This window comes from Helianthus annuus, chromosome 2, assembly GCF_002127325.2.
Source record: "Helianthus annuus cultivar XRQ/B chromosome 2, HanXRQr2.0-SUNRISE, whole genome shotgun sequence".
In the NCBI taxonomy this organism is placed as follows: domain Eukaryota; kingdom Viridiplantae; phylum Streptophyta; class Magnoliopsida; order Asterales; family Asteraceae; genus Helianthus; species Helianthus annuus.
Genome location: NC_035434.2, coordinates 54,313,053 through 54,336,743, shown reverse-complemented (window position 1 = coordinate 54,336,743; position 23,691 = coordinate 54,313,053). Strand labels below are relative to the sequence as shown.

General features: G+C 40.6%; 2 long non-coding RNA genes and 1 other non-coding gene across 3 annotated transcripts; all 3 read left to right on the top strand.

The window, feature by feature from the left end:
* Positions 1-5,656: 5,656 nt before the first annotated feature.
* Positions 5,657-7,271, top strand: LOC110904049. Its single transcript, XR_002572322.2, has 3 exons — positions 5,657-5,794; positions 6,307-6,373; positions 7,189-7,271. It is a non-coding gene; the product is annotated as an uncharacterized LOC110904049 (long non-coding RNA).
* Positions 7,272-13,104: 5,833 nt separating this feature from the next.
* LOC110904058 lies at positions 13,105-14,167 on the top strand. Its single transcript, XR_002572323.1, has 2 exons — positions 13,105-13,162; positions 13,978-14,167. It is a non-coding gene; the product is annotated as an uncharacterized LOC110904058 (long non-coding RNA).
* Positions 14,168-14,807: 640 nt separating this feature from the next.
* Positions 14,808-14,913, top strand: LOC118489903. Its single transcript, XR_004887915.1, has one exon. It is a non-coding gene; the product is annotated as a small nucleolar RNA R71 (small nucleolar RNA).
* Positions 14,914-23,691: the final 8,778 nt, after the last annotated feature.

Below are 23,691 nucleotides of genomic sequence, written 5' to 3'. Positions count from 1 at the left end.
TTATTAGTCACGTAACATATCAATGTTTTAAATTAAACAAAGTATAGCAGTATTATGCATACACATAGACCGTCAATCATCCTAATAAACCATTAATCGTCTTAAACGCACTTCACTGACAATAATGGAACATGAACAACCATAGTTCACCATTACTAGCCCTAATTGGCTCATCAACCATCCGAATGGACCATTGATCCTAAACGCCCTTCATTGACAATAATGGAACATAAAAAAACCCTAGTTAACCACTAGTGGCCCTATTTGACCTATCAATCATCCTAATGGGCCACTAATCATCCTAAACCTCCTTCATTAACAAAAAAGTAGCATGAACAACCCTAGTTGACCACTAGTGTCCCTAATGCAACTATCAATCATCCTAATGGACCATTAATCATCCTAAACAACCTTTATTGACACTAATTGTAGCATGAACAACCCATGTTGACCATTACTGACCTTAATTGGTCCATCAATCATCATAATAGATCATTGATCATCCTTAACGCCCTTAGCAGGAACAACCCTACTTGACCATCATTAACCCTAATTGTCCCATCAATCATCTTAATAGACAATTAATCATCTTAAACACACTTCATTGACAATAATGGAGCAAGAACAACCTAACCCTAGTTGACCATCACTGGCCCTAATTGGCCCATCAACCATCTGAATAGACCATTGATCATCCTAAACGCCCTTCATTGTCAATACTGGAACATTAACAACCCTAATTGACCACTAGTTGCCGTAATTGACATATCAGTCAACCTAATGGACCACTAATCATCCCAAACTTCCATCATTAACAAAAAAAGTAGCATGAACAACCCTAGTTAACCACCATTGATACGTGTGTAGTGTAATATATTTTAGGTGTATATTTTAAGCCCTTTTACACTTTTTAGCCAAGTTTTAAATTTATAAAATACGATATTTACTAACATTAAACACACATATGGGCAAGTGCACCCATCGTGGATGTAGTATAGTGTTGGTAAGATACCGAGGTCGTCCAAGGACACAAGAGCTTTTAGTACCGGTTTACCCTCAACGTCTAATCAAATCAAAAGTTAGAAAAAAGGTTTTTAAACTAGAAAAATAAAACTAACTAAAATGCTGAAAATAAAAATAAAAGTAAAAACAGATAGACAAGATGAATCACTTGGATCCGACTCGTGTGTAGTGTAACCTTTGATTATTTCCGCACTTTTGCACTTTTTAAGAGTTGCACTTTTTAAGAGATTATATTAGTTATTGTAGTAGGCCCCTCTTTTGAAGGTGACGTTACCCTCAACCCAGTAGTTTGAGTTAGCAAGGATACAATCCTAAAGGGTCGGATTATTGAAAGATAATTAATTAAGTTATTAATGCATAATGTGGTAGCCCCTCTTTTCAAGGCGACGTTACGCTCGGCTAAGTAGTCTGAGTCAGCAGGGATACAGTCCTAAGTAGCCGGGTTAAATTTTTAATAGTAGCTTACTTATGAGGGGATCAAAGAGTTTGGACCCCCGCCATCCAATACCGGTGGGTATTGAAGGAGGTCCTACTAAATTTGACCCAGGTCCTTTGCAGGATCTATACACTGAACAATGGCAAGACTCTTACTAAAACCGTTCCCTTAACCCCCGACCAGGTAGCCAACATATCTCCATATAGACCATGGAGATATGAATGGCGAAAATCTTTTATTTTATTTAGACAGTAAAATAATGCAAAGACACCACGGATAAACGATAAGGAAGAATCACCTTCAACATAAGAAACTAGTTATTAAAGTCAATAATACATAACCAAATAAAAAGTGCGAAAATCTTGGATCTCGAGACGACCCACACACTCTATAATGGACAATGGATGATGGTGATGGATGATGGTGTTGTGATGGTGGTGGGTGATGGGTGAAGTGTGAGAGAGGTGGTGTGCCAAGGGATGGTTTGCAAATGAGCCAAGCACTCCTATTTATAGCCTGAACAGCATCTCGGCCATGGGCCCATGTTCATTGGGCACGGGCCCGTGTCCATCCTCCTTCTCTTTCTTCATTAATTGCAGTTTGTCTGCATTAGTTGACCACGCCCCCGTGTCCGCTGGGCACGACCCCGTGTGAAGAAGCGTATCTGTACTATCAAGATTTCCTCAGATTCTGCGAATCTTAGAGTTGACCACGACCCCGTGTCCAGTGGGCACGCCCCCGTGGTGGGTGATAGAAGCTTCTACAGCTTTGTCTTTTCTGCTGACACTTAGGCACGCCCCCGTGCTCACTGAGCACGGGGCGTGTTCAGCCTTCTGTTCTCTTGTTTTGCTTGGGAAGATGCTGTCGGGAGGCCGGGCATGCCACGTTTGTTCCTTTTCTTGTATTTATGTTAGATTTAGCTGCCTTTTTGCTTCTTTTGTCCATTCGAGCTCATTTAATCCTAAAAATACAAAAGGAAGACAAAAACATACTTTTTCCAACATTAGTACTAAAAAGGGTTAGTTTTATGCCATAATTGATGTAATTTATATGTTGCATTTTTTGCACATCAAATACCCCCACACTTGAATCTTTGCTTGTCCTCAAGCAAAACTCTTTATAATGTGGCTTTACACTCCCAAATGGAATGGGTAGAAGATAAGGTTTTTGGGTTTGTCATAGAGTGTCGGGATTTCCAAGATTCTTTATTAAGTTTTATTTTTATTTATTTACAATCCTATTCGCCATGATTTATTAAAAACATTACATAAGATAAATTACTTATTAGGACATAACATGCCTTTTTAAAATTCCATTTATATACAAGTTCACATACCTCACGGGGGATCACTCAACACTCGGCCGAAGATGTATTTTTAGTGAATCACTCGAGAGCGGCATGGAACTTACTCCTACCATAAGCTTGCCAAGCAATCAATCATCCTCCTTTTTAACTATGCACCTTTGTAAATATCAAGAGGACTTTTGGGCGAAGGGTTAGGCTTGAGCGAAAGGTGGGTGGTTGGGTAGTGGTTTGTAAAAGTGCGAAAAGCGTAAAAAGCGTCGGTTTTTGGAAGACTTTTTATTTTTTTCATAACTTTTTATTTTTGATGAAGCATTTCTTTCAAACAAAGTTATTTTTGATAAACTTGTTTGTTTATTTCTCTTGGCTTCATCGTCATTTTTTTTCATAACCAAGTCATAAGAAAAACCAAGCTTTGTTACTAAAATAAAGGGTTTAAAATGAAAAAGGGTTTAAGTGGGTAAAAAGGGTGTTTGTTTTGGGTTAAGAAATGAAAAGGTTTAGGCTCAAAGGGGTTAACTAGGGGGATTTTGGGTAGGTGGTAAAAAAAAGAGAAAAATAATGGTGTAGAAATAAAAAGGGTTAGTCCTAATGCCTCCATCATCTACATACTTGGGTTTAAGTTGGTAAGGACCGGGAATGTATTGTCATGGCAAGTTCTAGAGTTGTAAGAACCAAGCGGCTATTCACACAAGAAACGAAAAATGAGCATTTAGTTTAAAGATATATATTTGTATGCTCAATAAAGGCTCAAAACTCACTTTTTGTGGGAACGGGTTTTTATGTGATCAAGTATATATAATCAAATTTTAACTAAACTTGTCATGCAGTTTCATAATTTTGTTATGTTGGTTCCTTTTATCATGATGCTATCGGTTGTAAATTTGTAAAAATATAACCTTTTTAGAACTTGAAATTCCCAAATTAAACCTAGACAAGTAAAAAAAATGAAAAATTTTGAAAACAATTTGGGGTGATTAGCGGTTCCAATAGAGTTTTGTGTAAGGCTTGTTAATTAGGACTTGCAAGATTCAAGGTTTTAGCATCCCCCCCCCCCCACACTTAAATTACACATTGTCCTCAATGTGTCCCAAAAATAAGTTTTTAGGTTGATTGAATGTGTAAAAAGGTGTGAAAAAGCAAAATTTTATGTTACTGGGCGTCTGGACACGGTCCCGTGGTGTCCGGGCACAGCCCCGTGTTCAGATCGGCAGTAACAAAAGTTTTTAAAGAGAAACAGAAGCCTGGACACGGGGGCGTGTTCAGTGAGCATGCCCCGTGTCCAGTTACCTGAACTGGGCATTTTCTACAGACTGTGCAGCACGGGGCCGTGTTGGGTGGACACGGCCCGTGCCGAACTTGCTGTAATGAAGAAAAATTGTCGGGAAGCTCTGTTTTCATGCATGGGGTGCTGGTTCAAGTTTCCCTTGTTATCCTTTACCATCCCGAGTGTGTTTTGTTCCTGAAAATTAAAACTAAACTAGAAAACATAAAATTAATCTAAACTAAACTAAGGATAGTTCCGCGGAATGCCTCCGTGGTGCGCCACATTTATAAGGGTCCATGCTAGACCCAAAGCCTGGTCATATGTTACCCAAGTGGGATGTTTTGCATCCCATGCTACACCGTCGGAGAGCATCATCCAAGCTTGAGTCGGTGACCTTCATGTAGTTGACCGGGTCTTCGTCTTCTACTCTTTTTCCAACCCCAAACTTCACTTCCTTGTCCCCAAACTTCAATGTTAGTGTTCCGTCATTCATTTCTACCACTGCTTGCGCTGTGGCTAGAAATGGCCTCCCTAGGATGAGAGGGACTTCGGCGTCTTCTTCCATGTCTAGTATGACAAAGTCGGCCGGGAAGACGAAATTGTCGACTTTGACCAATAGATTTTCAGTGACACCTTGTGAATATTTGACGGATCTGTCGGCAAGTTGTATTGTAGGGCTTGTTTTTCCTAGGCCGAGTCGTTTGAACATTGATGCGGGCATGAGGTTTATGCTAGCTCCAAGCTCGACTAGTGCATTGCGAATGGGGGATTCCCCAATTGAGCAAGGAATCGTGAAGCTTCCAGGATCAATCTTCTTTTGCGGGAGTTTGTTGAGTAGTAAGGCGGAGCATTCTTCGCCTAAATTAACTAATTGCAATGATTCAATTTTACTTTTATGAGTGAGGAAGTCCCTCATAAATTTTGAGTATTTAGGCATTTGAGTTAGGACTTCGATAAATGGAATATTAACATGCAATTGTTTTAGTAAATTTTCGAACTTTGCGAATTGCTCATCGGTCTTTTGACGAATTAACCGACCGTGGTATGGGACCGGAGGAGTCTTAGTAGGCTCTTGAATTGGTGGAGAAGCCTTTTCTTGTTGCGGCGTGGGTGGAGCTGTGGATTGGCTTCTTTCAGTTGGCGGTGATAGAGCCTCTTCGGAACCCACGGTACGGTTTCTCAACGTTATGAGATGTACTTGCGCTTTTGGGTTGGTTTCGGTATTACTTGGTAACGCGCCTTGTGGCCTCTCGGAGAAATTTTGAGCTATTTGATTTAATTGTTTTTCAATGTTTTGTATACTCGCTTGTTGATTTCTAAAATTCGATTCCAATTGTTGAAATCGATCCGAGTTTTCTTTTCGGTGTTAGAGATGAGGCGAGATTGTAACACCCCGACAATATAAATATTTATATAAGAAATTTAAGGATTTCATAAACAAGAAATAACCATGTAGAAATTCTAACCTAGTTAAAATTTACAAGTCTTGAAAATAACCTACACTTGGTTAAAACTCTAGTATTTAAAAAGAAATGATAAGTGAGGGACTGAAATTGCCAAAGGATGAAAGTTAGGGCCTAATAGTAACAAAATTCACCAAACACACCATTTGTGGATGTGTCTGGTCGATCAGGAGGAAAGGGGCGACCAGGGCTTTCTCCAAGCCCTAACTTCTTGCTAGAAATCTGCAAATTGAAGCCCCAATTCAGTTCCAAATCGAATTCTAAACACGAATTAGTGATCACCTCGTCACAAGAATCAAAAGGTATGTAAAATTTTGATGTTTTGGTTCACCATGAATACTAGGGTAATGGTGAAAAACTGAAATTTAGCCCAAATTTGCTATGCATGAACAAGTCTTGAAGTAATATGATGTTTAGGATTGAACCCTAGATGATTATTAGTGAAAATTATAGCATGACACTTGAAGAAATTACAATCACCATGGTGGGTGAATTATGATGTTGTAAAGCTAGACAAACACTAGGATTGTGATTTTAATCTAGTGTAAAGCTAAATTGCATGATGAAATTCAGCTATTTAAATGTTAAGGATGTAATACTTGCTTAATTGAAGTAAATTTAGATGTAAATAACAAGCCATGAACTAATTAACGACTAGGTAAAAATCTGACCCGTTAGGTGTTTGATGAAATGCCTAAGTGATGATTTTTATGCTAAATCTGATAAAAAAACGCAGAATTTGATCATGTTTCATAAATGATGTGAATATGGTCATGAAAAGAATTCTAAACAAGTTAAAAACTGAATTTATTAGGCAAAGAGTCCGGATCATCAAGCGGACAAGCCGGAGGGAGTTCAAAGGGAAAAGGCGCGCTTTAAAGGTATGAAATTTATCGTTTCATTACATTACACTTGTTATTATGTTTATCTCATTATTCAAACACGATGCCCGAGAGTTACCCCTATGATATGAACTCGGCCAAGACTTTAAACAAGTAATAAACATGGTAGTTGGGCGTCCGTAAGGTGCCTTATTTAGTACCCAAACGGGTCAAAACAAGTTTTGGTATCTAGCATGAAGTTAGATATCATAATATGAAGCACGGTTAAAATTAATGTATGAGTTGCACGTTGGTTGCGTTAAACTTGTTGCGAAGAATAAACTTTTCATACAGGAGTTAAGGATCCGAATTTGGTAAGCATGTTTAAGTTGTATAGTTGAAAAACATGAAATCCTGAACTGGCAGCTGATGCACGGTCATGCATCCAACGGCACGACCGTGCAGTCCCTACGACGTGGGGGCACTGGCAGTGCACCAGCCAGTGCACTGGTTTGCTCGGAAACGCACGACCGTGCGATTAGGTGCACGACCGTGCACCACTGTGCGTCGGCCAGCTTCGCGTAGGCAGTAAGATAAGGCGTCGGGCAAAACGGGTAAAAGCAAGGGGCGTCGGCGACGGCCATAGGGGCGTCGGCGACGGCCCCTAAAGATGTTAAATTGCTGCTGAATCATATTTGTTGTCCGAAACGCTAAAACTTGCGAAACTTTTTAACCGTTTACCCGTTTAACCTCCCGTTTCTTCCTACTTGCTTGTAATTTCGTAATCCTCGATTTCTCTAGGTGGTTTTAACACACCTTTTCATTTATTTCATTGGTCAAGGACCATGATACTAACATAGGGTTAAAATCCTCAGTTTTTCAGGTTTTCTAGTAGATGGGTGATGATCAGGCAGGAGCAACTGAACCGAACACTCTAACAAACGCTTCCGCACATGATCTTATGTTTTAAAAAACTATGTAAACATTTGTGGTCAACGAATCAATTATAGTTTTGTACAAACAATACATGTATGTTGTGTCTAGTTATGGTCTAGAATATTAAAAGATTTTGTAAACTCTAAATTTTTGGCATCAAGTGTAAGGTTCCACGTTATTAAATCTAGTACTTTAAACTGATTGTTCAAGTTGGTAATCAGAGCTCAAGGTTGCCAATAAGTGTTCGGTTCAAGCTTGATCAAGCATCCGGTAAGAGTTAACCGTTTAAGTAGAAATTAGAGAATATAGAAATAAATCATGAACAAATATGCATGAAAGAGTGTGTAAACACACTCAAATACAAGAAAAGCATGAAACAAGAACAATAGAACCAAGAGTGTGTAAACACACTCAAACACAAGAAAGGCATGAAACAAGAGTGATTAAATCAAGTTGTGAACTTGATCGAATCAAAGCAAGAGTGATTAAATCAAGTTGTGAACTTGATTGAATCAAACAAGTAAAACATGTGTTATAAATGGAATGTTTAACAACTTATGTAAACATTTCAGAAACAGAGATGGCAGATAAAGGTAATGACGATGCGGTGCCAAGAGTCACCGAGCAAATGAGGGAAGTGATTGCCGAAGAAGTTGGAAAGGCGATCGAAAACAGTTTGTCAAACTTCATTGATAAAATTCAAAACACGGTTTTATCAGTGGTAGAAGAGAGAATCAAGAAGCTAGAGGATAATTCCAATGTGGCAAAAGAAAAATCAGGAGGACGAAAGCCTTGTTCATACAAGGAGTTTATGGCTTGTAAACCACCCATATATAATGGGGAGGTTGATCCCATTGTGTGCCAACGATGGATAGGAGATATCGAGGGAGTATTCGAGAGAACTCATTGCGATGAGAATGACTACGTAGCTTATGGTACGGGTCAATTAAGAGGTCAAGCGAAAGACTGGTGGGATAATAAAAAGAAGGAGATTGGAAGCGAAGCGGCTAAGGCCATGACATGGGAGGAGTTTAAGACGCCGTTTCTTAAACACCATAGTCCAAAAGCGGTTATAAACAAGATCAAGGAAGAGTTCATGCAACTCAGACACAAAGGTGAATCCATAGACAAGATCACGGGGATGTTTATAGATAAGATGAAGTTTTGTGATGATTTGATAACAAATGAAGAGCAAAAGGTCTATTACTACCATAACATGCTAAGCGCGGAATATAGGGAGTTCATAACCCCTTCAAAGTACGAGACCCTTACCGAGATTGTCAATGCCGCTCGGGAAAGGGAGATCGAGCTGAAAAAGAGTATTGAGCGGGGTGAACGAAGGGCACCAGACGTAAATCCAAGCCCTACCAAGAAAGCAAGAACGAATGAAACAACGAAGAAATCAGATACAAAGGGTAGTACACCCAGTTGCAAAATCTGTGGCAAGAATCATAAGGGTGAATGTCGCTTCAAAGATAAGCCCTGTCCCATATGTCGAAAAACGGGACATATGGCTATATCGTGCCCAGAGAAAGTGACCGTTTGTTACAACTGTTACCGAACAGGTCACAAAAGATCGGAGTGCCCAGAACTGGTGGGAAAGAAAGAAGGGCAAGACTCGAAAGGTGAAGCCTCAAAAGCCAAAGCAAGATCTTTCCAATTGACCGCTGCTGAAGCAAAGGTCGAACCTGACGTGGTCTCAGGTATATTCACTGTAAATTCAATTCCCGCACGTGTGTTATTTGATACTGGTGCAAATAAATCCTTTGTTTCATATGGGTTTATTCTGCACCCTTCATTTGTTCTAACAAAATTACCTTTGCCTTTAGAAGTAGAGATAGGTAATAACAAAAGCTTTCTTGTTTGCGATGTATGTAAAAACTGTACAATGAACATTGTTGACGAGGAATACGCAATAGACTTGATCCCGATGTCGATGGGAGAATTTCAAGTGGTAGTGGGAATGGATTGGCTATCCCGTTACCACGCGAAGGTGGTTTGTTTCCGAAAGGAAATAAAACTAACGTCTCCTAGCGGAAAACAAGTTACGATATATGGGGAAAAGGGAGGTAACCCAGTGATATGCACAATGCTAGAAGCTCATAAACTCATGAAACATGGATGCAAGGCCTTTATGGTATATGCAAGCGAAACGGAAAAAGAACTCCTCAAAATTGGGGATGTACCAGTCGTGCGAGATTATGAAGACGTGTTCCCGGAAGAACTACCGGGGATACCGCCAGAACGGGAGGTAGAGTTCGGAATCGAGTAGATTCCGGGCGCGAAACCCGTGGCCAAGGCACCATACCGACTTGCACCGTCGGAGTTACAAGAATTGATGTCTCAAATTCAGGAATTTCTCGATAAGGGGTTTATCCAACCGAGTGTGTCTCCGTGGGGCGCACCAGTCTTATTCGTGAAGAAGAAAGATGGCAGTATGCGCATGTGTATCGATTACCGAGAGTTAAATAAACTCACGGTGAAGAATCAATACCCGCTCCCAAGAATTGATGATTTGTTTGACCAACTACAAGGAGCAAGTTGGTTCTCCAAAATTGATCTCCGATCCGGTTATCACCAATTGAAAGTCAAGGAGGAGGACGTACCCAAGACGGCTTTTCGTACGAGGTACGGGCATTATGAATTCCTTGTAATGCCCTTCGGACTGACCAATGCACCCGCGGCTTTCATGGACCTCATGAACCGGGTTTGCAAACCCATGCTAGATAAGTCGGTAATTGTATTTATCGATGACATTTTGGTATATTCAAGGAGTGAAGCCGAACACGTGTGTCATTTGCGGGAAATATTAGACACACTCAGACGAGAGAAGCTGTATGCAAAATTCACGAAGTGTGCTTTCTGGTTACGGGAAGTACAGTTTCTTGGGCATCTCATTAGTGCTGATGGAGTACTCGTAGATCCATCAAAGATAGAAGTTGTGTCGAAATGGAGCCCTCCAAGAAATCCCTCGGAAATCCGAAGCTTTTTAGGGCTTGCGGGATATTATCGGAGATTCATACAGGATTTCTCCAAAATTGCCTTACCGTTGACCAAATTAACTCGTAAGGAGGAAAAGTTCGTGTGGGGCGTTAAGCAAGAGGAAGCCTTCCAAACGCTCAAAGAAAGGTTAACCCATGCTCCGGTGCTAACATTACCAGAAGGGACTGATGACATGGTGGTATACTCGGATGCTTCTCAATTGGGGCTCGGGTGTGTTTTAATGCAACGAGGTAAGGTCATCGCCTATGCCTCGAGGCAATTGAAGATTCATGAAAATAAATATCCGGTTCACGACTTGGAATTAGCGGCGGTAGTGTTTGCCTTAAAGATATGGAGGCATTACTTGTACGGGGTAAAATTTACAATCTTTACCGACCATAAAAGCTTGAAATATTTCTTCGATCAGAAGGAATTAAACATGCGGCAAAGGCGGTGGTTGGAAACAGTCAAAGACTTCGATTGCGAAATACATTACCACCCCGGTAAGGCTAATGTAGTGGCCGATGCGCTGAGTCGCAAAACAGATTATACCCCGATATGAGTAAGATCAATGCAACTCGTTGTGACGTCAAGCCTACTAGAATGAATTCGAGAAGCACAGGATGAAGCTGTAAAGGCGGAAAACTGGAAAAAGGAAAGAATTATCGGCCAAGTAAAAGACCTTGAGATAGGCAGTCACGGTCTAAAGACTCGTTTTAATAGAATCTGGGTCCCTAACACATGTGAAGTAAAACTATTGGTGGCCCGGAATGAAGCGGGACACCGTGAAATACGTGGAAAAGTGTTTGACGTGCCTACAAGTCAAGGCGGAACACCAAAAGCCATATGGTAAACTTCAACCGTTAGAAATCCCGGTTTGGAAATGGGAGCAAATTACGATGGACCTATTGACCAAACTGCCTAAAACAAGCCGTGGCTTTGATGCTATATGGGTAGTCGTGGATAGGTTAACTAAAAGTGCTCACTTCAGCCCGATTCGTGAGACTTATACATCGGAGAAAATGTCGGAAATATACACCAACGAAATCATAGCAAGGCATGGGGTACCGATATCCATTGTGTCAGACAGAGATACTCGGTTTACTTCGAAATTCTGGCGTGAATTTCAAGAACAAATGGGAACTAAATTGTTCCTTAGCACTGCTTACCACCCACAAACAGATGGGCAGAGCGAAAGAACGATACAAGCATTGGGAGATATGCTGCGGGCTTGCATTATTGACTTTGGAGGTAGTTGGGATGCCCATTTACCCTTGGTCGAATTCGCATATAACAATAGCTATCACGCGAGCATTAAAATGGCCCCGTATGAGCTATTATATGGCAGAAAGTGTCGGACTCCGGTATGTTGGGGAGAAGTGGGTCCGCGAGGGCTACAATCCGAGCTACAAATGCGAAAATCGACATAGTTCGGGCACACTTGAAAGCGGCTCAAGACCGGCAAAAGGCATACGCAGATAAAAGAAATAGGCCAATTGAATTTCAGGTTGGCGACATGGTAATGCTGAAAGTTTCCCCATGGAAGGGCATTATTAGATTCAGAAAAAGGGGAAAACTAAGCCCAAGATTTATTGGGCCATTTAGAATCACCGAACGGGTTGGTAAGGTAGCTTATCGACTTGAATTACCCGAAGAATTGAGTGGGATTCATAGCACCTTCCACGTGTCACATCTCCGAAAATGTTTGGCCGACGAAACTGCTCATATCCACTACGATGATATCGAGGTGGATAACAGCCTCAATTATGCAGTAAAACCAATTGCGATTTTAGATCGTAAAGAGAAAATCTTGAGGAACAAGGTGATAAATCAAGTCAAGGTCAAATGGGAGCACAGAAAAGGATCAGACACTACGTGGGAGTCTGAAGAGGAGATGCGACGTCTCCACCCTACATTATTTGGTACGTAATTCGGTTTCGAGGACGAAACCCTTTTTAAGGGGGGTGGACTTGTAACACCCCGACAATATAAATATTTATATAAGAAATTTAAGGATTTCATAAACAAGAAATAACCATGTAGAAATTTTAACCTAGTTAAAATTTACAAGTCTTGAAAATAATCTACACTTGGTTAAAACTCTAGTATTTAAAACGAAATGATAAGTGAGGGACTGAAATTGCCAAAGGATGAAAGTTAGGGCCTAATAGTAACAAAATTCACCAAACACACCATTTGTGGATGTGTCTGGTCGATCAGGAGGAAAGGGGCGACCAGGGCTTTCTCCAAGCCCTAACTTCTTGCTAGAAATCTGCAAATTGAAGCCCCAATTCAGTTCCAAATCGAATTCTAAACACGAATTAGTGATCACCTCGTCACAAGAATCAAAAGGTATGTAAAATTTTGATGTTTTGGTTCACCATGAATACTAGGGTAATGGTGAAAAACTGAAATTTAGCCCAAATTTGCTATGCATGAACAAGTCTTGAAGTAATATGATGTTTAGGATTGAACCCTAGATGATTATTAGTGAAAATTATAGCATGACACTTGAAGAAATTACAATCACCATGGTGGGTGAATTATGATGTTGTAAAGCTAGACAAACACTAGGATTGTGATTTTAATCTAGTGAAAAGCTAAATTGCATGATGAAATTCAGCTATTTAAATGTTAAGGATGTAAGACTTGCTTAATTGAAGTAAATTTAGATGTAAATAACAAGCCATGAACTAATTAACGACTAGGTAAAAATCTGACCCGTTAGGTGTTTGATGAAATGCCTAAGTGATGATTTTTATGCTAAATCTGATAAAAAAACGCAAAATTTGATCATGTTTCATAAATGATGTGAATATGGTCATGAAAAGAATTCTAAACAAGTTGAAAACTGAATTTATTAGGCAAAGACTCCGGATCATCAAGCGGACAAGCCGGAGGGAGTTCAAAGGGAAAAGGCGCGCTTTAAAGGTATGAAATTTATCGTTTCATTACATTACACTTGTTATTATGTTTATCTCATTATTCAAACACGATGCCCGAGAGTTACCCCTATGATATGAACTCGGCCAAGACTTTAAACAAGTAATAAACATGGTAGTTGGGCGTCCGTAAGGTGCCTTATTTAGTACCCAAACGGGTCAAAACAAGTTTTGGTATCTAGCATGAAGTTAGATATCATAATATGAAGCACGGTTAAAATTAATGTATGAGTTGCACGTTGGTTGCGTTAAACTTGTTGCGAAGATTAAACTTTTCATACAGGAGTTAAGGATCCGAATTTGGTAAGCATGTTTAAGTTGTATAGCTGAAAAACATGAAATCCTGAACTGGCAGCTGATGCACGGTCATGCATCCAACGGCACGACCGTGCAGTCCCTACGACGTGGGGGCACTGGCAGTGCACCAGCCAGTGCACTGGTTTGCTCGGAAACGCACGACCGTGCGATTAGGTGCACGACCGTGCACCACTGTGCGTCGGCCAGCTTCGCGTAGGCAGTAAGATAAGGCGTCGGGCAAAACGGGTAAAAGCAAGGGGCGTCGGCGACGGCCATAGGGGCGTCGGCGACGGCCCCTAAAGATGTTAAATTGCTGCTGAATCATATTTGTTGTCCGAAACGCTAAAACTTGCGAAACTTTTTAACCGTTTACCCGTTTAACCTCCCGTTTCTTCCTACTTGCTTGTAATTTCGTAATCCTCGATTTCTCTAGGTGGTTTTAACACACCTTTTCATTTATTTCATTGTTCAAGGACCATGATACTAACATAGGGTTAAAATCCTCAGTTTTTCAGGTTTTCTAGTAGATGGGTGATGATCAGGCAGGAGCAACTGAACCGAACACTCTAACAAACGCTTCCGCACATGATCTTATGTTTTAAAAAACTATGTAAACATTTGTGGTCAACGACTCAATTATGGTTTTGTACAAACAATACATGTATGTTGTGTCTAGTTATGGTCTAGAATATTAAAAGATTTTGTAAACTCTAAATTTTTGGCATCAAGTGTAAGGTTCCACGTTATTAAATCTAGTACTTTAAACTGATTGTTACAGAGATACAGTATCTTCAAGCCTTTCTCTTTCACCTTGTTGTTGAGAGAAATTTTGTGACTCGCTTCTTGGTTGTTGAAATTTTGTTCGTTGGTTTAGATTTTGTTGGTTACTACTATTGCCGGGTTCTCTCCAACCAAGGTTAGGGTGGTTCCGCCATCCTTGGTTGTAGGTACCCGTTGGGGGACCCGACGACCTAGGTCTATTATCAATGTAGTTTACCGACTCTGTTTGATCATCTACTTCTTTCATACAACTCCAATTTTCATGTGGCCCACCACACCCCTCACAAGCCATAACCGAGACCGTTTTTGTCATTTCTAAATTTTCGATTTGGGCTTGTAACGAAGTGATTTCGTCAACCTTATGGGCGCCCGGGGCAATAGATTTATTGCCTCGGGGAGTGTGCCACTGAAAATTGGTTTGACCAATTTCCTCAATTTGATTGTATATTTCATTTGGGCGACGATTACCTAAAAGTCCCCCGGAGCTAGAGTCAAGTGTTTGTCTTGTGTGTGGCAACAATCCATTGTAGAAAGTGGATACTTGTTGCCACACCGCAAGACCGTGATGAGGACACTTTCTTAGTAGCTCCTTGAACCTTTCCCAAGTTTCATATAAGGATTCCCCATCCTCTTGTGAATATGTATTAGGATAAATTACAGTTTTCGTCCTTTATGTTTATATCAGATTACAATAGATGACCGTCAACTTTAATAATTACAGTCACAATCCTTTATTTGTAAAACTCGTTACGCTCTACGTCCTTTGGCCCTAATCTTGTTAAAAATTTTCAGTTAAGTTCGCATGTGCCTTGCACATGTGGGTAGTTTACTAATTTTACTAATCAATTTAACAAAGAAAGATAAAAAAAAATATGGTAAATCTCTCGTTCTACACCTCTGTACTCTTTCTTCTTCTCACCATCTCAATCCATATTCATTTCAGATCTAAAACCTCTGTAATCTCTCTTCCTTCTCACCATCTACAGATGTGAAAAAATAACAAAATTCAACCCCTACAACTCGTTCTTGAACTGCTGAACAGGCATCTTCTTCCTCGCTTTTTCTCTCTTCGATCTGTTAATATCTCCGATCTAGATCCGATTAACAATGGCGATGACACTAGACGTATTGTTCAATCAAATTATATTCTACAAAATAAATAAAGTGACATGTACATGATTATAACGAAGGTTTCAAGTTTCACGCTGAACACCGGTCCCCATGGCCCCTAATATGCACATATTTACCAATACGGTGGCCTACTGTTGTTGTTTTTCATTTTTCTATCTCCTGTCCTCCCCAATCCCTATATATATATATACATATATTTATATATATATATACATATATATATATATATATCATATATGTATCTATTCCTGTTCTTAATTTCTAATTTGATTGTTAGGGTTTGAAATATTTACCACTTGCATAAAACTATAAATCGCATATAGAATATGAATACAACACAGAGTAATTGGGGGCGGAAACAATGGTGTTGCTTGTGGAAAAAATCTGATGAAAATCGAAAGGAAAGGTGAGTATAAAAATAAAAGATCTAAGATTGAGATTGAGCGTACCAAGATAGGAGGATGCAAGGGCTTCTAGTTTGGCTTCAATGATTCGATTTGTGAAATATCTCCACTCCCACCCTATAGGATAAAACAACCAACATAAAAAAATCTCTTAGATCTTTCATTAATAAGTGGTATGTAGATACTGGGGAATATAGAGAGATTAGGGAGATGATGAAGGTTTAGGTTTATAGATATTTTTAATTTTAATTTTGACATCCTTTTTTAATGTATTAAATTACTGTTTTGCCCTCATATGGGTTGCACATGACCTCACTTAACTTAACTGAAAGTTTTAACTAAATTAGGGTCAAAGGACGTAAGATGTAACGGGTTTTGCAAATAAAGGACTGTGACTGTAATTATTGAAGTTAAAGGTTATCCATTGCAACCAGCTACAAACATAAAGGACGAAAAGTGTAATTTACCCTATGTATTAATTTCAGTCATTAATTTAGCCGTTTTAGTAGGAGAAAAATATTTATATAGAAATTTTTGGGCTAGTTCATCCCAGGTGTTTACCGAGCCAACTGGGAGGGAGTTAAGCCAAGCCTTAGCTCGGTCTTTTAGTGAAAATGGAAACATTCAAAGGCGGATGGCGTCGTTTGATGCTCCATTGATCCGAAAGGTATCACATATTTCTAAGAAGTTAGTAATATGTAGATGAGGATCCTCGTCCGCAAGCCCATGGAAGGTTGCGGAGTTTTGAAGCATTTGTATCAAATGTGGCCGAAGTTCGAAGTTGTTGGCTTCGACATTCGGTGCATTGATAGCGGCGCCGAGATTACCTACGGTGGGTCGTAGGTAATCCATGAGGGTACGTTGGTCCGCCATTGGAAGTGGGTCCCCCGAAACTTTCTCCTGGTTTTTAGCTTTAAGTCTTTTTCTGAGAAAGCGTTCGGGTTGTTCTAGAGGTTCTTTTATGTCTCTACTAGAACTGGAGCTTATACACTACGTAGAAAGTCCAGATGTGGCGCCTGGGTTCCAAGTCCTACAATAAAAACAGAAAAGAGCGTTGGTCAGAAGGTTCACCACGGCTCCGTGTTCAGATAAACACGGCCCGTGGTCGGAGATACAGTGATTGTTTTCCGGATCCCTGTTACTGGGGAGTTGGACACGGCCCCGTGCTCAGCTCTCTGTAACTCGGAAAATAAAAACTGCCAGTAACAACGCTGGGCACGGCCCGTGTCCGGCCAGGCACGACCCGTGCTGAGCTCTGTAGAAGCTGAAAAATTAAGAAAATCCTAAAAAAACAGAAAAATTAGAAAAAACGATTAGGCCGTTGATTCATAACTTTCTTAAAATCCTTGTGTCCCCGGCAACGGCGCCAAAAACTTGATGCGTGTGTAGTGTAATATATTTTAGGTGTATATTTTAAGCTCTTTTACACTTTTTAGCCATGTTTTAAATTTATAAAACACGATATTTATTAACACTAAACACACATATGGGCAAGTGCACCCATCGTGGACGTAGTATAGTGTTGGTAAGATACCGAGGTCGTCCAAGGACACAAGAGCTTTAGTACCGGTTTATCCTCAACGTCTAATCAAATCAAAAGTTAGAAAAAAAGTTTTTAAACTAGAAAAATAAAACTAACTAAAATGCTGAAAATAAAAATAAAAGTAAAAACAGATAGACAAAATGAATCACTTGGATCCGACTCGTGTGTAGTGTAACCGTTGATTATTTCCGCACTTTTGCACTTTTTAAGAGATTATCTTAGTTATTGTAGTAGGCCCCTCTTTTGAAGGTGACGTTACCCTCAACCCAATAGTTTGAGTCAGCAAGGATACAATCGTAAAGGGTCGGATTGTTGAAAGATAATTAATTAAGTTATTAATGCAGAATGTGGTAGGCCCCTCTTTTGAAGGTGACGTTACCGTCGGCTAAGTAGTCTAAGTCAGCAGGGATACAGTCCTAAGTAGCCGGGTTAAAGTTTTAATAGTAGCTTACTTATGAGGGGATCAAAGAGTTTGGACCCCCACCATCCAATACCGGTGGGTATTGAAGGAGGTCCTACTAAATTTGACCCAGGTCCTTTGCAGGATCTATACACTGAACAATGGCATGACTCTTACCAAACCGTTCCCTTAACCCCCGACCAGGTAGCCAACATATCTCCATATAGATCGTGGAGATATGAATGGTGAAAATCTTTTATTTTATATAGACAGTAAAATAATGCCAAGACACCACGGACAAACGATAAGGAAGAATCACCTTCAACATAAGAAACTAGTTATTAAAGTCATTAATACATAACCAAATAAAAAGTGTGAAAAGATTAAAAATAAAAAGTATTACACCAAACACTTGTCTTCACCAAGTGATGTAAGAGACTTAGGCAAACATGGCCTTTGATTGTCAAAAACTCTTACGATCAATCTTGGATCCCGAGATGACTCACACACTCTATGATGGACAATGGATGATGGTGATGGATGATGGTGTTGTGATAGTGGTGGGTGGTGGGGGAAGTGTGAGAGAGGTGGTGTGCCAAGGGATGGTTTGCAAATGAGCCAAGCACCCCTATTTATAGCCTGAACAGTAGCTCGGGCATGGGCCCGTATTCATTGGGCACGGGCCCGTGTCCATCCTCCTTCTCTTTCTTCATTAATTGCAGTTTGTCTGCATTAGTTGACCACCCCGTCGTGTCCGCTGGGCACGACCCCGTGTGCAGAAGCGTATCTGTACTATCAAGATTTCCTCAGATTCTGCGAATCTTAGAGTTGACCACGGCCCCATGTCCAGTGGGCACGCCCCCGTGGTGGGTGATAGAAGCTTCTACAGCTTTGTCTTTTCTGCTGACACTTGGGCACGCCCCCGTGCTCATTGAGCACGGGGCATGTTCAGCCTTCTATTCTCTTGTTTTACTTGGGAAGATGCTGTCGGGAGGCCGGGCATGCCACATTTGTTCCTTTTCTTGTATTTATGTTAGATTTAGCTGCCTTTTTGCTTCTTTTGTCCATTCTAGCTCATTTAATCCTAAAAATACAAAAGGAAGACAAAACATACTTTTTCCAACATTAGTACTAAAAAAGGGTTAGTTTTATGCCACAATTGATGTAATTTATATGTTGCATTTTGTGCACATCAACCATTATCCCTAATTGATCTATTAGTCATTCTAATGGACCACTAATCATCCTTGTGACACCCCAGGAACATCAGGAAAACAACGCAACTTAACTAGCTTCCTCAGTAACCACGCACTAAATTTCGGGACGAAATTCTCTTAACAGGGGGAGAATGTGACAACCCTCAAAATCCCATGTATTCCCTACAATTCATTTATAATAATTAATGTGCTTGACGACTATGTGGAACTACGTAACTGCTTTCTGATATCTGTGTTATGCTTACACGTATTTGTTAATATGCTAAGGAATATGCTAAGGAATATCCTAAGGAATATGCTAAGGAATATGCTAAGGAATATCCTAAGGAATATGCTAAGGAATATGCTAAGGAATATCCTAAGGAATATGCTAAGGAATATGCTAAGGAATATCCTAAGGAATATGCTAAGGAATATCCTAAGGAATATGCTAGGAATATGCTAGGAATATGCTTGGAATATGCTATATGGAAGATCTTATAAATACCACCATTCCACCAAAACTCTCTTTCTCTCCTCTCCTCCCTAGCTCACGGCCGAACCCCCATCTCCCCACCCAACCATCTTCGAGCTTTGATCTCCTCATTCCAAGCACATACAAGAGTTACGGGTCACGCATAAGGAGTCTTGAAGCTAACGGAAGGCGAAGGACCTCGTTATCTTGCTTTTATCCACCTCTTTTTCGCATAGATTCTTCCCTAGCCCCGAGCTAGAGGTATAACACTTAAAACTCATACTCGAACTAATCTAAGGTGGTTAATATGTGTTGTAACGGTTAAAAGCCGGAAACTTGCATTTTGAAGCATTAAAGTCTACTAAAATGATGAACAAGGTGGTTAATGGATGAATATTAGTGTAAAGCATGTAGATCTTGTGTGATTATGATTATTGGTTGATGATCTGAAGTATTGCTGGATAATATTAATGTTTGATGTTGTTGTGAATACTAAACTTGTTAACGGTATCGATCGAACACGATTTAGAAGGTTAAACACTAAAAATCATAATCTGTCCAAGTTTTACAGCCAACTTCAGTTGGCTGTAAACAGGTCATAAACTCAACGAAAAACTGATATTTTAAGTCTAAAATGTGATATTATGAAATACGGTTCTAATGGCACCGGAATCGTAATTTTTGGACTTCGGTTACTATTTTTAAAGTGTCAATTCGTAACAGCAGCTTAGGCTGAGTTTTTACAGCAATAAATGAGCGTTGTATTTTCTGTTGTAACTTGTATTCTGTGTAGAATCGGACCATGAAATTTGTACAGTAGATGACAACCGATGCATGTGTAATTACCCCACTGGAATTTCGTAAATCGGACACTCGATGAATTTTTAATAAATTGTTCCGTGGACTGTGGTCAGAAATTCATAAATCTGAGTTCAGTCCGGAATATGATTTTTTATAAAATATTGGTAGTGAACCGGACCCCGATATTTTTACACAATAAAATATGGAATGTTTAAGACATCCTGTAAAAATTTGGGAATTTTTGGAATAATTTAACTATTTTATTAAAACGTCCGAAAACAGCCGGTTTTGAATATAAATGCTGAATTGAGATAAGTTGTGACTTGCGTGTCTAAATGTCGAGTATGCTATCCGTGAATGATCTAACATGTTATATATGTTATGTGCATTATCGTATGTTTGATTTTGAGTATGGAATGGATGGGAAACTTAGATGGGCATAAACCGTTAAAACGATGCATGTTGTGTGATAGATACGTGTAGGAACTTTGTGTGCTATTTGAAAGCCACTAAATGACTAACTGGTAAATTATATTAGGACGTGATTGACCGACCTTGACTGTTAGCTATATTTGAGAATCTAACCGAGCAAACCGAGGTGAGTTCACACTCTTTCTAAGGCATGGGATTCCCAGGGGTTTGGGAATGGGATTGATTAACTATTTGTACTATCATTACTATTAAACTACTTTTTACTGTCCTCGGATTGAAGGGCACGTACGTAAAACCTACGTACACGATCATAAGACCATCAACTCTATCACTTTAAGTCCCTCATTTATCGACTTAATCGCCGAGGCCTATGGCGAGCGGGTCATTAGTTAATAGCGCTATTAGGTTTAACAAACCTCACACCGTGCCAGTCGGACGGGCGTGTACTAATGGACTATGGGCAAAGGGTCAATGCTGATAGACATTGACTTAGGGCACCTCTTATATTTTCGTAGCAGTCGATACGCGTGGTCTAGTAACATACGGGAAACCCCCACTAATCTTCGCAAACATGTCAGAAAGACCGCGATGCAAACTCATACGATACATGGTTTTCAAAACGAACAAATGATTTACGAAACGAATGCTATAACTAAACAACCAACTGTGAATTCACTCAACTTTGTTGTTGACTCGTTGTTACATGCCTTACAGGTCGCTAAATGCTTGGAGCTTGCACGAGGAAGGAGTCGTTGTGGTGTACGGACGGTTATGTCCCGTGTTCAATATATAATCCTTATGAACTTATTAGACTTGCGTTTGAAACTTTAACTTATAAACTATGGACTTATAATTTGGACTTTACGTTTATGCTTCCGCTGTTAAACTAAAATCGGTTTACTTCCTTTTGGTCACCAATCGTATTATGGTTGGTTTACTTACTTAAATACGTTGTTCGATATGATTGGTGGCTCGATCCTGGTCACGTCACGCCTCCAAGCGGTGGTACTCCGCATGGTGGATTTTGGGGGTGTGACAGATTGGTATCAGAGCCATTGGTTATAGTGAACTTGGTTTTAAAATGGGAAAAGATTTTTGATAAAACCAGACTATAACCTGTACAGTGCTCAACGATCCACAACGACGCTTCGCTCCACGTGCAAGACTCGACACCATAAGTGGTATGATTTATGTTATATTGTCGGTTAGATAGCTCACACTGTGCATTAGTTAACGTGATAACTTCTACTTGAACCTTGTGTGCTTACTCTCTACTGTCGTCCCACACTTACGCACTTTCACGACACTTTTCTCACTTACGTTGCTTCGTGATGAAGATCATGAGCGGACGCGGAGGACGTATCAACCTCACTCAAGCCCAGTTGACGGCTCTGATCAACGAACGAGTTGCTGAGGCACTCGCAGCTGTTCCTGCAGGAGGTATAACCTGCTACTCCGACCTATCTTAGAACGTTTAGATCCCACCTTCGCAAATCAACCCTCGTGCCTAACCTTGTCATTTATTCTCGCACCATAGGTCAACATGCTCAGCCTCCTGTGTGTACGTTCAAAACCTTCATGGATTGCCGACCAAGCACTTTCAGCGGCACAGAAGGTGCTGTAGGCCTTCTTCACTGGTTCGAGAAGCTCGAGTCTGTTTTCGAGATGTGTGATTGCCCGGAAGATCGTAAGGTGAAGTATGCTACTGGAACACTCGAAGGAGCTGCGTTAACCTGGTGGAAAGCACAGGTCCAATTGCTTGGGTTGGCGGTTGCTAATGCCACCCCATGGAACGGCTTCAAAGAACTGATAAGAGAAGAGTATTGCAGTCGTGATGACATCCACAAGCTAGAGGTGGAATTTTTCAACCTGAAGAAGACGGGGTCTGAGATTGAGGCGTATACTAAGAGGTCAAACGAACCGGCCATCCTGTGTCCTACTATGGTGGACCCTCCTTACAAACGCATTGAGTTGTACCTTAAGGGCTTGGTGCCGGAAATTCAAAGCCACGTAACCTCAGCTAACCTTGGCACTATACAGCAAATCGTCAAGTTGGCTCATCGTCTCACTGATCAGGCGGTTGAGCAGAACAAGCTGCCCAAACGTATTAGCGCCACTACTTCTGATGCTCCCAACGACAATAAGCGCAAGTGGGATGGAAATCTGGGCAAGGGTTCTACTTCAGCTCAATCTCAGCAGCGAAAGACAGATGAGTACAAGAGCCCCAGTCAGCAGTCATCTGGAAATCAAGGTCAGGGTGGGTACAAGGGAAATCACCCTAAGTGCAATCGATGTAATCTGCACCACAGCGGCCAGTGCAACAAGGGTCGTTGTCAGAGGTGTCACAAGCTGGGTCATGAAGCAAAGGATTGCAGGAGCCCACGTCTTGTGAATCAGAATCGCCAACAACAGCAACAAGCTCCGCAGAACCACCAACAACAGCATCAACAGGGCAATAAAGGATGCTTTCAGTGTGGCGCTGAGGGACACTTTAAGAGGAACTGCCCCCAGCTGAACGAAAACCAGCACAATACCCAAAGAAACGGGAACCACAATGGAAACAACAACGGAGGCAACATTGGAGGTAACAATAATGGAAATGGCGCCCAAGGTCGTGTGTTCGTGATTGGTCAGGGAGAAGCAAGGAACGATCCCAACGTTGTGATGGGTAAGTTTCTTCTGGACGACTTCTTTGTTACTGTTTTGTTCGATTCGGGTGCCGATACTAGTTATGTGTCCGTAAAAGTTGGCCAAATGCTTAAGCGCACTCCAACACTTCTGAACACCAAACACACGGTAGAACTAGCTAACGGTAAAAGTCTAGAAGCCACACACGTAGTTAAAGGTTGTAACCTCGTCTTAGCTGGTCAGACTTTCTCTATCGATCTTATTCCTATCACACTGGGTAGTTTCGACGTCGTTATTGGGATGGATTGGCTATCTCATCATCGAGCGGAGATTGTTTGTAAGGAGAAAATCGTCCGCATTCCTCGTTCTGGTGAAAAACCGCTCATGATTCGTGGCGACAAGAGTGGTGCTGTCGAAGGCATCATCTCTTT